The sequence below is a fragment of the Xiphophorus hellerii genome, chromosome 14, assembly GCF_003331165.1.
Source record: "Xiphophorus hellerii strain 12219 chromosome 14, Xiphophorus_hellerii-4.1, whole genome shotgun sequence".
NCBI classification, from domain to species: domain Eukaryota; kingdom Metazoa; phylum Chordata; class Actinopteri; order Cyprinodontiformes; family Poeciliidae; genus Xiphophorus; species Xiphophorus hellerii.
The window spans coordinates 8034647-8047103 of record NC_045685.1 but is presented as its reverse complement, the minus strand read 5'-3'; the positions used below and the strand labels follow the sequence as shown (position 1 = coordinate 8047103).

At 39.7% G+C, this 12457-nt stretch overlaps 1 protein-coding gene across 1 annotated transcript in view; it reads left to right on the top strand.

Moving 5' to 3' along the window:
* Window positions 1-12457, top strand: part of htr2cl1 (5-hydroxytryptamine (serotonin) receptor 2C, G protein-coupled-like 1) — a 132014-nt gene that overhangs the window by 42236 nt on the left and 77321 nt on the right. Inside the window, exon 2 of the mRNA XM_032584075.1 lies at window positions 5356-5437. The gene's annotated coding sequence lies outside the window, so the exon portion shown is untranslated. The remainder of the gene's footprint in view (window positions 1-5355; window positions 5438-12457) is intronic.

The window sequence follows — 12457 nt, the reverse complement described above, 5'->3', positions numbered from 1 at the left end:
GTGTTTTGAGAATGTATTTATGCTAGTTTTGCTAATTTAGACCAAATCTAATGCAACTTAAGGTACCCTGAGCTGGGTGTAGCATATAAACACTTAGATATGTGGTCCCATTGCTCTGTGGAAAAAAAAGTTTACCTTGGACAGATTCATATGTGCATCAGCAACTCACTCCAAACTTCTTTTGCAAGTTCAAACACTGTGACCTTTCAACTTGACCACGTTAGGCGTTCTTTGTACCTCGGATGCGAGGCCATTACCGCAACACTCAAAGGTGACAGTCGGACTCCTGGGACAGATTAATGGTCCGTAACCTTGTGGATGTGGAAGAAAATGACAAGCCTGCCCCTGATTATACACTTGACCTTATGCACCTCCCACTGAATGTTGGCAGCTGGTCTCAGAGAGAGCAGCTCTTGTTACAAGTGACGATTGGTGACTCGAAGGTGGAATCAGTTTGACCTTTGACAGTGTGAGGTCGCTGATGAAATCTGAAATGAGCACCTTCAAAGTGGCCAAAATGGCACCTGGTGGAATTGTTCCAGGACGGCAGGACAATTCAGGGCTGTGCAGGTGATCACTTCCATGGAGACCATAGAGGTGGGGTTTTTTCTCCGAAGAGTTTTTGCGGCGCTAGTGGTTCGTATTTTTTGCGACAGTAGGACATGCGGCAAAGGTCGCCAGGACCGGGAGTCGAACCCTCGACGTCCGCGTCGAGGACTAAGGCTTCCAAACGTGGGGCGTGCTAACCCCCTGCGCCACCAGGGTATTAGCGCCCCAGAGGTGAGTTTGAATAGAATCCATTTGGCCATGTACGGGCATGGACAATCTTGTATGATAGTATTTGTACCCTCCACAGTCTTACACATTTTGTCACGATGCATTGACAAGCCTCAGTGTATTTTACTGGGTTTGTATGTGTTGTGGAGATGGTAGGATAAATATCTCTCTATTAAAGATGACCTATTATTCTTCCTTGAACAGGTTAAAATAGTTCTATGAAATACACAAAACGTGTCCATCACCTTTTTTCCACAAAGTCCGCCTAACTAATGGTAAATTCTCCTTCAGGGAACCTCATTGAACACTTAATGGAATGAATTGAATTAGAGGACAGTGAAAGTTTATAAACATGATTTGCTTATTAGAATTGTAAATTAACTTAAATTGTTAATTGGATGACTAGGGTGGCTCTGAAATAAATAATTAGCAACGTATTTGATTCATTTACCAAATTGATTCATTTACTAACAAGACATAAACAAGGAATCTAAAACTTCCTGAAGAAGATCCTAAAATGTTTCCAGAATGTATATTCAGGTTTTCTTCAGGTAAGGCAGATGTAACCTCATCAGATGGTTTCCCCGTCTTGAAAAGCAAGCCCACAGTTTACAGGGACAATTTGGATTTGTGCCTCGAGTCTGAAGGAAAGCTTAGAAGAATTCATGAACGAGGTCCCAAGAAAGGGAAGCCTGGAGGTCGGGCGCCAGAGAAACAGCCTCATCAGAGGACAGCTTAGGGACTGCCTCCATTTTGGGTCAGACACTGTTTACAATTTTTTGGAACCAGCTTGTGCTCCAGGTTCCTTCGGGTTTATTAGTCCTCTCTCGTTCTGTCTCTCTCTCTCTGCCAAAATGGATCGCCGGCGGTGACTCACTAAGGTGCTGCCTGTCTTTAGGGAGTTTACTCTGAGCCTGGAGGGCTGTTGGATGTTTACCGTTTGCTGAATAAGTGGAAAAAACTGTTGCTGAAAGATAAAAGATGTTCCCATGATTGGAAACAATGCAGAGCAGTTTTAAACAAGTGGACCAAACTTGTTTGGCGACTTGGTAGAGTGTCCATCCATCTTCATCTCCACTTCACTGACCCGGCAACCCAGAAGGACGCACAAGTCGGAGTTTATGCCACGTCTGCATTAGAAAGGTGTTTGGGAAAAGTAGATTTTTTTTTCACATTTTCTCAAAAGTTTTTGTTTCTGTTTTTTAAAAGGAGAGGGTGATCCAGAGACGAATGAAAAGAACTGGCTGACAGCAGACGTCAAGGACTCAGAATAAGTTGAAATATTCTTACCAAGAGAGAGAAGAAATGTTTTAGGCATTACATCAACTTCAAAATCATTTTATTTCACAAAATGCTTCATCAAAAGGTGATATACCTCAACAGTCTTCATACGTCAAGGGATTTGTTTTAACAGTGTGGGTCCTAATAACGTGAACCCTCCACATTTGTGGTATTTAGGAACAACAGCTACCTGCAAATAGCTAAACAATTATAACTGCCTATTTTCATAGTGCAAACACCAAATATATGTCAACATAGACATGCTGCATTTTCTTTTTTCATGAATACTTTGGCGTAACAGACCACAGTAAAATCCACAAATGCTGAACCTCAAATAGGCAGACGTCTGAATTGGTCTTTGTTAAAAGATAGTTTAAAGTTAAAACCATGTGTATGTTTCTTCTATTTCACAATTACTAACTACTTTGTGTTGATCTTTTCCATAAGATTTTAATACCCTGAAATTAGTGGTTGCATCATCATACACAATTATGACAAAGTAAAATGCTTTCCCAAATCTCTGTAAATTACCCTCAGTCTTTGTGAAATCCTGAAACTGCCTTAGCACTTCTCCAATATTTTTATGTCTTTTGTTTTGTTCCAGGCTTTCTAGGACCAGATCTTAAAAGCCTATTTCAAAAAAAATAAAAAATAAATAAATATTTCAAACAAAGACGCCATGTGAAGCTTTGTTTCTGTCTTCGACCAATGAACAGTTGACAGCTAGCGAAGGAGAACAATAAGCCGACAAATAAAGACGCACAAAGAAAATCTGCACTTTGATGAAACACAATAACGGCCTCAAGTCTGCGCTGATGAATGTTGTCAGAACACATAGGCTGCTTGTTGTACGGAGTAAAACGGACGTCTGAGTTCAAAAGAAGAGATGATGTTTGCATCTCGAAAACATCAGTAAAACAGAACGACAAGGCCTTGAATTGGCCGAGCCTATTTCTCTGAAAATCCTGTTATATTCCCAAATATTAAGAGTTTTTCCTCTATATTTAACACATCATTATGATTAAACAATTCAACACACAGCTAATTGGTTAACTAGGGAGAGCTGGTGACCTGGAGCACTGCTTCTTTCTACTGAGAAAAGAGGCTGCTGCCGAACGGAGCACGTGATTTGAACAGACACGAACAAAATGGATCAAGATTCATTAGAATCAACGCATCATTGACATTTTTATACAAGGCAATTATTCGAAAGAGACAATCTTTTGTCACGCAACCCATGTTTAAGTTGTTAACATTGCCGTTTTGTGCGCTCGCTACATTTGGTCGCTGACGGTAAACAATGCGGTTGAGGATGTTTGAATTGTAATCAGCATTGTAGCGTTGAAGCCACAAGTCATGAGTTTGAAACTTTGGAACTTGTATTAAGTCAATAATTCCTTAATTTTGATGAAAAATGACTAGTTCCACTGGTAGATTATTTCACTTGTAATGTTGCTATAAGTGAAATAATCTGCCAGTGGAACAAATACTTTTTCCTTTTTCATCAATTCTAATGATTTGACTTAAAACAAACTCCTGTATGTTGCTGAAAACTTACTTGTAAGTTAGTTTTGTCCTATTTCAAGCGTCAAGATATTTGCACTAAAAACTAGACCAAAAGTACTTGGTAATATTTTGTGTTTTTGCAGTGAAATTTTTCCACATCAGCAGTGTAGAATTTTGTATTACACAATATTTACAGTAATGGTGGCGCCTGATTAAACCAAACTCACTTAACATTTTTTTTCATAGTAAACTGCATTCGGATTAAAGAAGAGTACTTTGACTTGACTTTTATTAAAGCTGGAATGACAATCCAACATATACTGGCATGTAGGTAAAGTAGATGAAATCTAATTACCGTATTTTTCAGACTATAAGCCGCTACTTTTTCCCCACAGCTTGAATCATGCGGCTTATATCCTGTTGCAGCTTTTCTGTGGATTTTTCTTCAACCACCAGAGGGCTCTTTAGCAGGAAGTGAATCATTGGAAGTCAAAATTTGAAATCAAAGAAGAAAGTGCTGACGTTCGTTTTAGAACAAGCACATGCTAGCAGCAGGCACGACGGAGAAATGTTTTCAAACTCGTACGTCCTCATCATGGAAACCACAAGAAGAAGTTCATATGATGCAGCTTTTAAGTTGAAGGCTGTCGATCAGATCGATAGCAGCTACACGTAAGCTCGACGTGAACGAATCCATGGTTCGGCGTTGGCGACGCAGGGCTGCGTCCTTGTGGAAAACAGAGAGCGGCGGAGACACCAGCGGCTTATAGCCCGTCTTGTCTACGTACGTTTCCAGTTTTTAAAAAAAACAAACAAAAAAAACTTTGTGGGTGCGGCTTACGGTCCGAAAAATACGGTAATTTCACTTTAAGATACTTTTTTGTGGTTTCTAAAGTTTGTTCAACATTTTCTTTTGCTGTAAACAAATTATCCTTCACTTTTGTTGTGGGTTTGTTGTATTGCCTCGAGTGCTCTGCGTTCCTATAGACTTCAAATACAATAACATTATTCTCCAGGTGTTAAATGGGTTTCCTCAGGTGTGTTTTGCATTTTATTGTTGTTTCTTTTTGCTCTATCTACCTGTTTTACCCTGAAGACTTTTTCTTTGGACGCCATGGTAACAACAGTTGGATGAAATAAATGCCTTTATTTCTCCAGACTGATGTAAGCTGCTGCAGTCAGATGAACATATCAAACGAGGATTTCTTTTTTATTTTACGATGACAGATGAGTTCACCAAAGCGGTTGACGGGAAGTTGAAAGGAAAACTACAGAAGCCCAAAGGCAATAAGAAATCTTTAGAATCATCAATTTATGAGACAAGAAAAACCAACTTAAAGACTGATTGTGTTCCTTATAGAGTTTCAGGAAAAGTAGTACCTCTGGTTTTTCTCAACATTTTACAAAAAGCACACGGTTTTGGGTTCACTTTTGAGAACAATGTGTTATCTTAAGAAACAAAGCTTTCGTGTCTCATTACCTCCTGATAATGACACTGTGTTTATAGTTAAATTTTCTCATTAGCTTGAGATTAGAAAAGTCTTTTTTTTCTTGAGAAAATGTGATATAGTTATTTCAAGAGAAGTTTGCTTTTCTCATTATCACCAAAAATCATTTAACAATCCCTATAAAAAGAGGCGTACTTAGTTATTGGAGATCGAAATGTATTTTCTTTCAGGGTTGTTGTTTTCCCCGAAGATAATTGCTACATTGTTCCAAATGTGACATAAAAATCCAAATATAGTTATTATGTTGTTTAATCACTTAATTGTTTCCCCTGGTTTATTTTAGGTTAAATCCTCAGAAGCTCCTGAAGGTCTTCATACACGACCGACAGAAAACACAGAGGAGTCTGAAACAGCGTATCCTGAGGGTGAGCAGCTCATAAGATTTAAAATCTAAAATATGCATTTTCACTGTGACTTAACCAGAATGTAATTTGTGGGAAACGTTCATGCTCTGTTCATGTTAATGTTTTAGAAAAATGTATATTGTCTGCTCAGTTTTCACCTGTTGTACGCGTCACAAATTTAAGTTTTGGGTGTCAGTCACATTTTTAAAAAGCCTGTGGTGATCGCTCTAACGTTCTCACTTTCAAAGTAATTTCTTTATTGGGTTTTTTCCACTTCTGCCTTACTTGCAATGTCAGAGAAAACATAAACTAAAATAGTACAAGAGAATATTTAACCTAACCATGAATATCTTTGTGCCAAAAGAGACTTTTTGGAGAAAACCACTACCTGTTTTTGTGTTTTTGTTTGTTTTTTTTGGGGGGTGGATGGGTTGCCAAAATATCACTAAAAAAATCACTTTTGGCAACAAAATGACTTCTTTTAGGAAGGAGATGATATTGGACGTTGCTGCTTTTTGAGGTCAAGTCAAACCAAATATCACAACAATATTTCACTCTTGTTAGATCCATCTCACTCTATAACGTAGCACCATCCTTTTTGATTAGCTTAGCTCACACACAGTCGGATCTCTCTAAAACAAGATCACAACACACAAACACGCAGGCGCTGCTGTACTCATAATCTAACGTCATGAAAGTACGAGCGAAGGGAGAGACTGAACATGTGCTTTTGCCGGGCTCAAACAAAACCTGCCTGCGTCGAGGATTCGCTGGCACCATCTGTTCCCGAGCGCACAAATAGAGACACTAAATCAGGCAGACACACAGTAGGTACAACATGGTCACATCACCCGTCACACACGAACTCGGATTTGTTAATTATGTCCCTCCAGCGGACGCCTGGTTTCCTCTCTCCCTCCTGTCATGTTCACCTCTCTGTCCTCCTCTCTGCCTCTGCGTCTGAGGGTGTCTATTTAAAGAGACACACACACACACATACGTTCTCGCCTGCTTTCTTTCTTTTTCTCTTCCTTCCCTTCTTTGCCTGTTTTTTTTTTTGTTGTTTTGTTTTTTTACTCTTAAGCTGTCTTTCACTCTGAAAAATTTACAGCTTCCAGCCAACTGTGATGGCTTCACTGAAATTAGCTCAGTTCTCGCTCCTCTGCGTGAGCGTGCATGGGGAGCAGGGCGCGCTGATAACTGATGAGGTGGAGTTCGCCGTGCTTTCTCTGGGCTCACTCAGCTCCGCTTTTATTGATGAGCTCATTTGACACAAAAGCAGTTGCTCGTTTTTAGGGCTAATATTTAGCGTGCCCTCGCTGACATAAATCACTTGTCGCCAAAAGCCTGACGATTGAAGCAGCGGCGCGGTGTGGTCTGCTAATCTACTTGGTCCCCCGAGTTAAAATTATTTGTCATTTTCACTCCATGTCTCGTGTCTGCTGATTCAAAATGTAGTTAATCCATTATTGATAAAAAAAAAAAAAGAACCAGTCATTTTAGTAAATTAGCCCTGAACCAAGCTAATGGTAAAAGAAAAAGTCTGATTTTTTTTTATTGCCTGTCCACTTCCTGTTTAAAAGAATTTCCTTCTTCATTGACCTCCACAATTTTCTTCATCCAGTCACGTTTGTCTGCTGTGTATGTAGCAATATCTCATGACGCTACGATAATAAAATGGGATAGTATTGTATGTTACAGTGGAAGTAACATACAATCCTTCATCTGGTAAAGGAAATGTAAACTATCAGTAGATATAAAGATGAATGTTTTAAGCAGTTTGTGTGTTCAACAAGTTTATTTTGAAGTACAAAAAGGAAGTTGTTCTCGCATTAGCATGTTGCGTCGACAGACTAGCATAATTAGCAATTGTTGCCTGCCTTCCCAATAACATTCGGTTACACAATCCTTAAAGAGGCTCTGACAACTTTTAAATCCTCCATCTGGCAGCCTTTTGGGCATGCAGCGTAAAACAGGAATGGTTTTTAAACATTTTTAACATTTACAGAAACTGTTGGATGCTAGTTGCCAGTCCAAAGTTGACATTTCTTCTGTTTCGTCCAATTGACGCTAATAAAATCTATTCAAGCCGGAACTGGAACAGAGACTCAGTTTGAGATTCGTCAAATCGCAGCTCGTTTTGTGTTTTGTTAGTACAACAAACTCAGAATTAGACAGGCATATGAATCGCAGTGGGTCAAACATGGACTGAAGTATTTTACATCAGCTACAGATTTTTTAGAACAAGGATCTGCCTCCCGACTGGTGGTCGGATTTTCTACTTCAGAGTCGAAGGGAGTTTCCTCTGTTGTTTCCTCTGCTGGAGAAGGTAACTTTAAACATTTAAAGGGACAATTCCACAAAAATCCCTTCAGAAGGTATTCTTTCAATGCCGTTCTTTTCTTCTTTCCTTTCTTTGAACCCATGCAATTATGTCTCAGAGGATGAGTGAATGGAGTGTAACGGATGGAGGGATTGGACGAGCGAGCCAGATGCAGAGACACTATCCGCAGGCAGGCAGGCAGGCAGGCAGGCAGGCAGGCTGGAAGAAAAACAAAGCTCTTTAAGTCTGCTGAGGCGCAGAGCATAAACTAATCCAAGGACAAATGAAACCGGCTCAGCCAGAGAGGATGTTCAAAGCAAGAATCCAGACAAAGAAACCAGAAACTGTTCTCAATCTTGGTCAAAAGTTCTGGCAGTGACACAAATATTGACAACTTTACACATTTAGATTTTTTTTTTTTTTTGTAGCAAGATAAATGTGTTTTCTCAGTGTGTGCGCAAATGGTCCGACCCCACGAATCAAACCCAGGACAAGGTAGCTTCTTCACATTGTGCACCTTCTCTACCAACTGCACCAAGACGTGATATTAAAACAAAGATATGTTGTGACATTCTTGCAAACGTATCACTTTTTAAACATCAGAAAATATCCAAGGTTTTCTTTGAAATTTCTGAAAGGAATTTGAAAATTTCTGGGGGGGTTATAAGCATTAATTTTTTGACTGTAGGACATCGGAGAATATCTGAGGTTTTCTTGGAAATTTCTGAAAGGAATTTGAAAATTTCTGCATTTTTATGCGGAAATGCACAGTTTTCCGACATTCTTGCAAATTTACGACTTTACAACACCGGAAAACCTCCAGGGTTTTCACGTAAATTTCTAAAATGAATCTGAACATTTCCTCGTTTTTAGATTTTTTTTCCGTTTTCATCTACAACAACCCTGAATGCCATTTTATTCTTTCAGACTGAAATTTTTTGCAACTTCTTAAAAACCTAGGATCAGGTAACAACAAACTGAGTTTATGTTTCGCTTCTTAGCCTGCAGTATATTTATCGTGTCATTAGAACGGCTAGCTTTGACTTCTTGACTTCGTACGTGTTGAATTGATCGTAAACATCGGCTAGATTAGATGTCAGACATTTCTTAGCTTGTCCTTGATTTTTCTCTCTCCTCTCCGCTTTCCCTCTCATGCTGATGTGTGATGAGACACGGTGTCCTTTGTGCATCTGGCTGTGATAGCAATGGCTCTTTTATTGATTCTAAATACACACATATATATATATATATATATATATATATATATATATATATCGTCTCCCAGGGAGAAGCAGAAAAAGGGCACGTCTCTCTACTTAATTAGTCTCTTGCCTTCAGGTGTAGATGAGTTTTTCTCCCTGCAGCCTCTTCTCTTTTTTGTTATTCCAACACAGAGGTCAGACCACCGCGTGTGTTTACATCCCCACTTTTTCGGTCACATTTTCGGCCAACAAACACGTTTACGCGGCGCAACGTCGGCGCGCCTCCGACGTCTTTCATTCGAAAGGGCCCCAAATCAATTTGTTTTGCCAGAGCGGTGGAGATACAGGTTTAATTACCTCTTCACTGCGGCTCCAGGGATCAGACGTATTTAGCTGTGTAAATCTTCCCGATAAAATAAATGTGAGGTAGCGAGTGACGCCCAGGGACAAACGCACGGCTGTAAAACTCGGCTGTAAACCTCTGTGTTGTTACTTCGACCCGAAGCTGCTGATTTACTTAAGATTGAGCGGCTTCACGTGTTTCTACACCAGCTAGGAGTGGAGAGGTCACATAATTTGGGTAATATGTTTTACCTGTTCTTTGAAGTAGTGAAATTATAGTTTATAAACTCTGGTGTTATGAATATGATGCAACAGGTGATCAGGTCATGTTTTAGTTTTTGGAAAGGATTTCTCCCGTGTTTCTTTGAATCTGTTGTCAGCATGTCATGTAATCACATTTATTTTAAAAAACCCTGTATTAAAATCACTTTTTTATATATTCTCCAACTGACACTGGTAAGTTAAAGGTGATTAAAGTCTCACGACACGTAAAAAACCAAACAGTTTTTAAGTAACATGTACATCCCAACCCTTACATTACTGTGAATTACTGCTAATAATGCATTTTTAGTATCGACTATTGGGAACATTTAATTGGTAACCCACGACTTCCCATTTCATTAGGGCATAAACATAAATTACACAGATTCTGATATTTCTTAAGAGAAATTTCTTTCTATTGAATAGTTTGATTGAAAAAAGAATAAAAATCACCCAATCTGGTTGAATTTTAAGCAATTTATAAAAACCCAGTTGTGCAAAAATAACACAAAAAATGCCTCAAACATATATCTCTGGTTCTATCTTTATATTTGTAAAAAAAACAAAAAAAACAGTCCTTAATTGCGACAGAAATATCTCAGATCGCTGTTGCCGCTGTAGGAGTCAGTGCTCACACCTGTCATGGCTCCCAGCGTTCGTTCGCCTGCTTGTGTGAATCCAGTAGCTACCGCTGCGCCCGAGCGCCAATTAAGACCACAGGAGTGGGATTCTTACCACAGGTCATCAGGGAGCTGATTTATGACCAACTAAACCACATAATAACAGATATAACAGTAATCAGAAAGAGCGATCAAAAGTCACAATCAGTCTGTTGAGAGCTCTTCATTGTGCTATCACATCTACCAAGCTAAACGGTTGCCTTAATCGCCATCTTAACGAGGCAGGTTAGATATCCTGGATTGAGTTTTTGTAAAGTTATTATCTGCCTTTTTTTCCTTACTAATTGTCGAGTATGATCTGTATTTGTTAAACCTGGAAAAGAGGCCATTCAGGCTGTCGGGTAAGATGCTAGCCGTCCGCTAGTCTGAGGAGTCCCACATTTTTTTACAAACTCACTTCAAAAAAAGCGAACTTAACCCTTTCAGTCCAAGCTGGGAAATGTCATACACCAAAACATAAGGAGGGAGAAAAGTGGATGTGTTTCAAGCCACACTATCCATATCACAAAACATAAGTAAAAAAATGTTTTAAATCTGTCAAAACATGGGTTTACATTTTTCAGCTGATCGGCCTATAAAGATCCTCGAAAAGCCGGACCTGTCATTTCCGATATTGACCGATACCTTTTTTTTTTTTTGTACAAAATGTTGTTAAATGTAGCAAAAAAGTCGTTGCGTTGGTAACAGTGGGGTGACTATTGGTGAGCTGGTCTATCAGTCAAACCGATAACATTCATTGCACCCATTGTCCTGAAAATACAGTAGCTTTAAGGCACAGATTAGATGAAGCGTTAAATAAATGGAGCTTTAACCAAGATAATCTCTTTTTTTTGGCAGGTTGCTGGAAATGGAGAGTAGTAGAGCATGTATGCTTTGTTTTGACCAACTTATTTCTCCATGCCCAGTGAAAAGCCCCTCTTCTGCTCAAATATGGGCAGCAGCTTTTGGGTTTAGGTGAAAACGATCCAATCTCAGAGCGTTAATGTGACATTTAGCTGAAACATTCGACTGATGCAGAGCGTCTGGATGTAATGATAGCTGCTAATTAGATTCATTGCGGTTGTCCCGGCGTGAGTGACAGGATGTTGGAGCAGAAGTTGCCGGTGACGGTGAGTTCTTCTTCACACCTTCCCTTCGACGGTTAGCAAACATCAATTATTGGGTGTCTAAATAACACACACATCTATATACCCACGAAAATAACTGCTCCGCCTCGGCTGTCTATCAGGCATTCTGCTGCTTCACAATAACATGCTAATAAGGCACAAAAAAAACTCCTAACAAGCTTTGCAATTAAAATGATTGAAGATTATTCTCCTCCTCTTCAGTCCTGCTCCTTCCTCACTCCCCCCCCCCCCCCCAAGGGGCCGTCCAGCCAGTTTGTCAGTCCTGCTCAGTCTAAGTGGTTTCTATAATGCAGGCACCCACATGGAGAAAGTGCTAGCAAGGACTGTATCGCTCTTTGACAGAAGAAGAGTGTGCTCCCTTTGTTTAATCTCTAATAATGTTCCTGTTTAAGAGTGGATGGGCTGTGTCAGAATGCTGGAGAAAACTCCCAAGAGGACTACACACACACACGCACACGCCCGCACCACGCACGTAGCTCTACACACTGTCCTCCCACTCTCTCCACTCGCTCTTCCTCAGAGTCTTTTTTTTGTTTTCGTGTGTGTGTGTGTGTGTGGGGGTGTGTGGGTGTGTGTGTGATAATGCAAATGGATGGGGTCCATCAGGCTGAGTGGGAGAAGCAGAAGACGGGAGGAGAAGCAGCAGTGATGATCATGTTCAAGTGGGATCTCCTTACTGTTAGCATAAAGTATCGGAAGCGTCTTCCCCGTCGATTGGCGAATCGATGCGAACAATGATTTACCTGCTCAGCATCTAACGGTAAACACGGCAGAGTCCTGACAGCGTGTCTCCTTTGGAAGCTTTGTTGCCAAGTCTGAAATTAAAGTGACAAGCAATTACAATATCTGGGAGACAAGAATCTATAGTACAGAAGAGGATTAAGGTCACTGAAAAAAGAACAATCTGGATTCTGACTTAAATCTCAAAATTCTGACTTTTTCCTAGAATCAGGAATTTAAAATCTGAATTTTAACTTTAATCTCAGAGTTCAAACGTTTTTATCAAAAGTTTGAAAAAGAAGTCATAATTCGGAGATTAAAGTCAGAATGCTGAGAAAAAAAATCTGATTTTGTTTTTTCGTTTTTTATTTTACAGCCTGATGTAA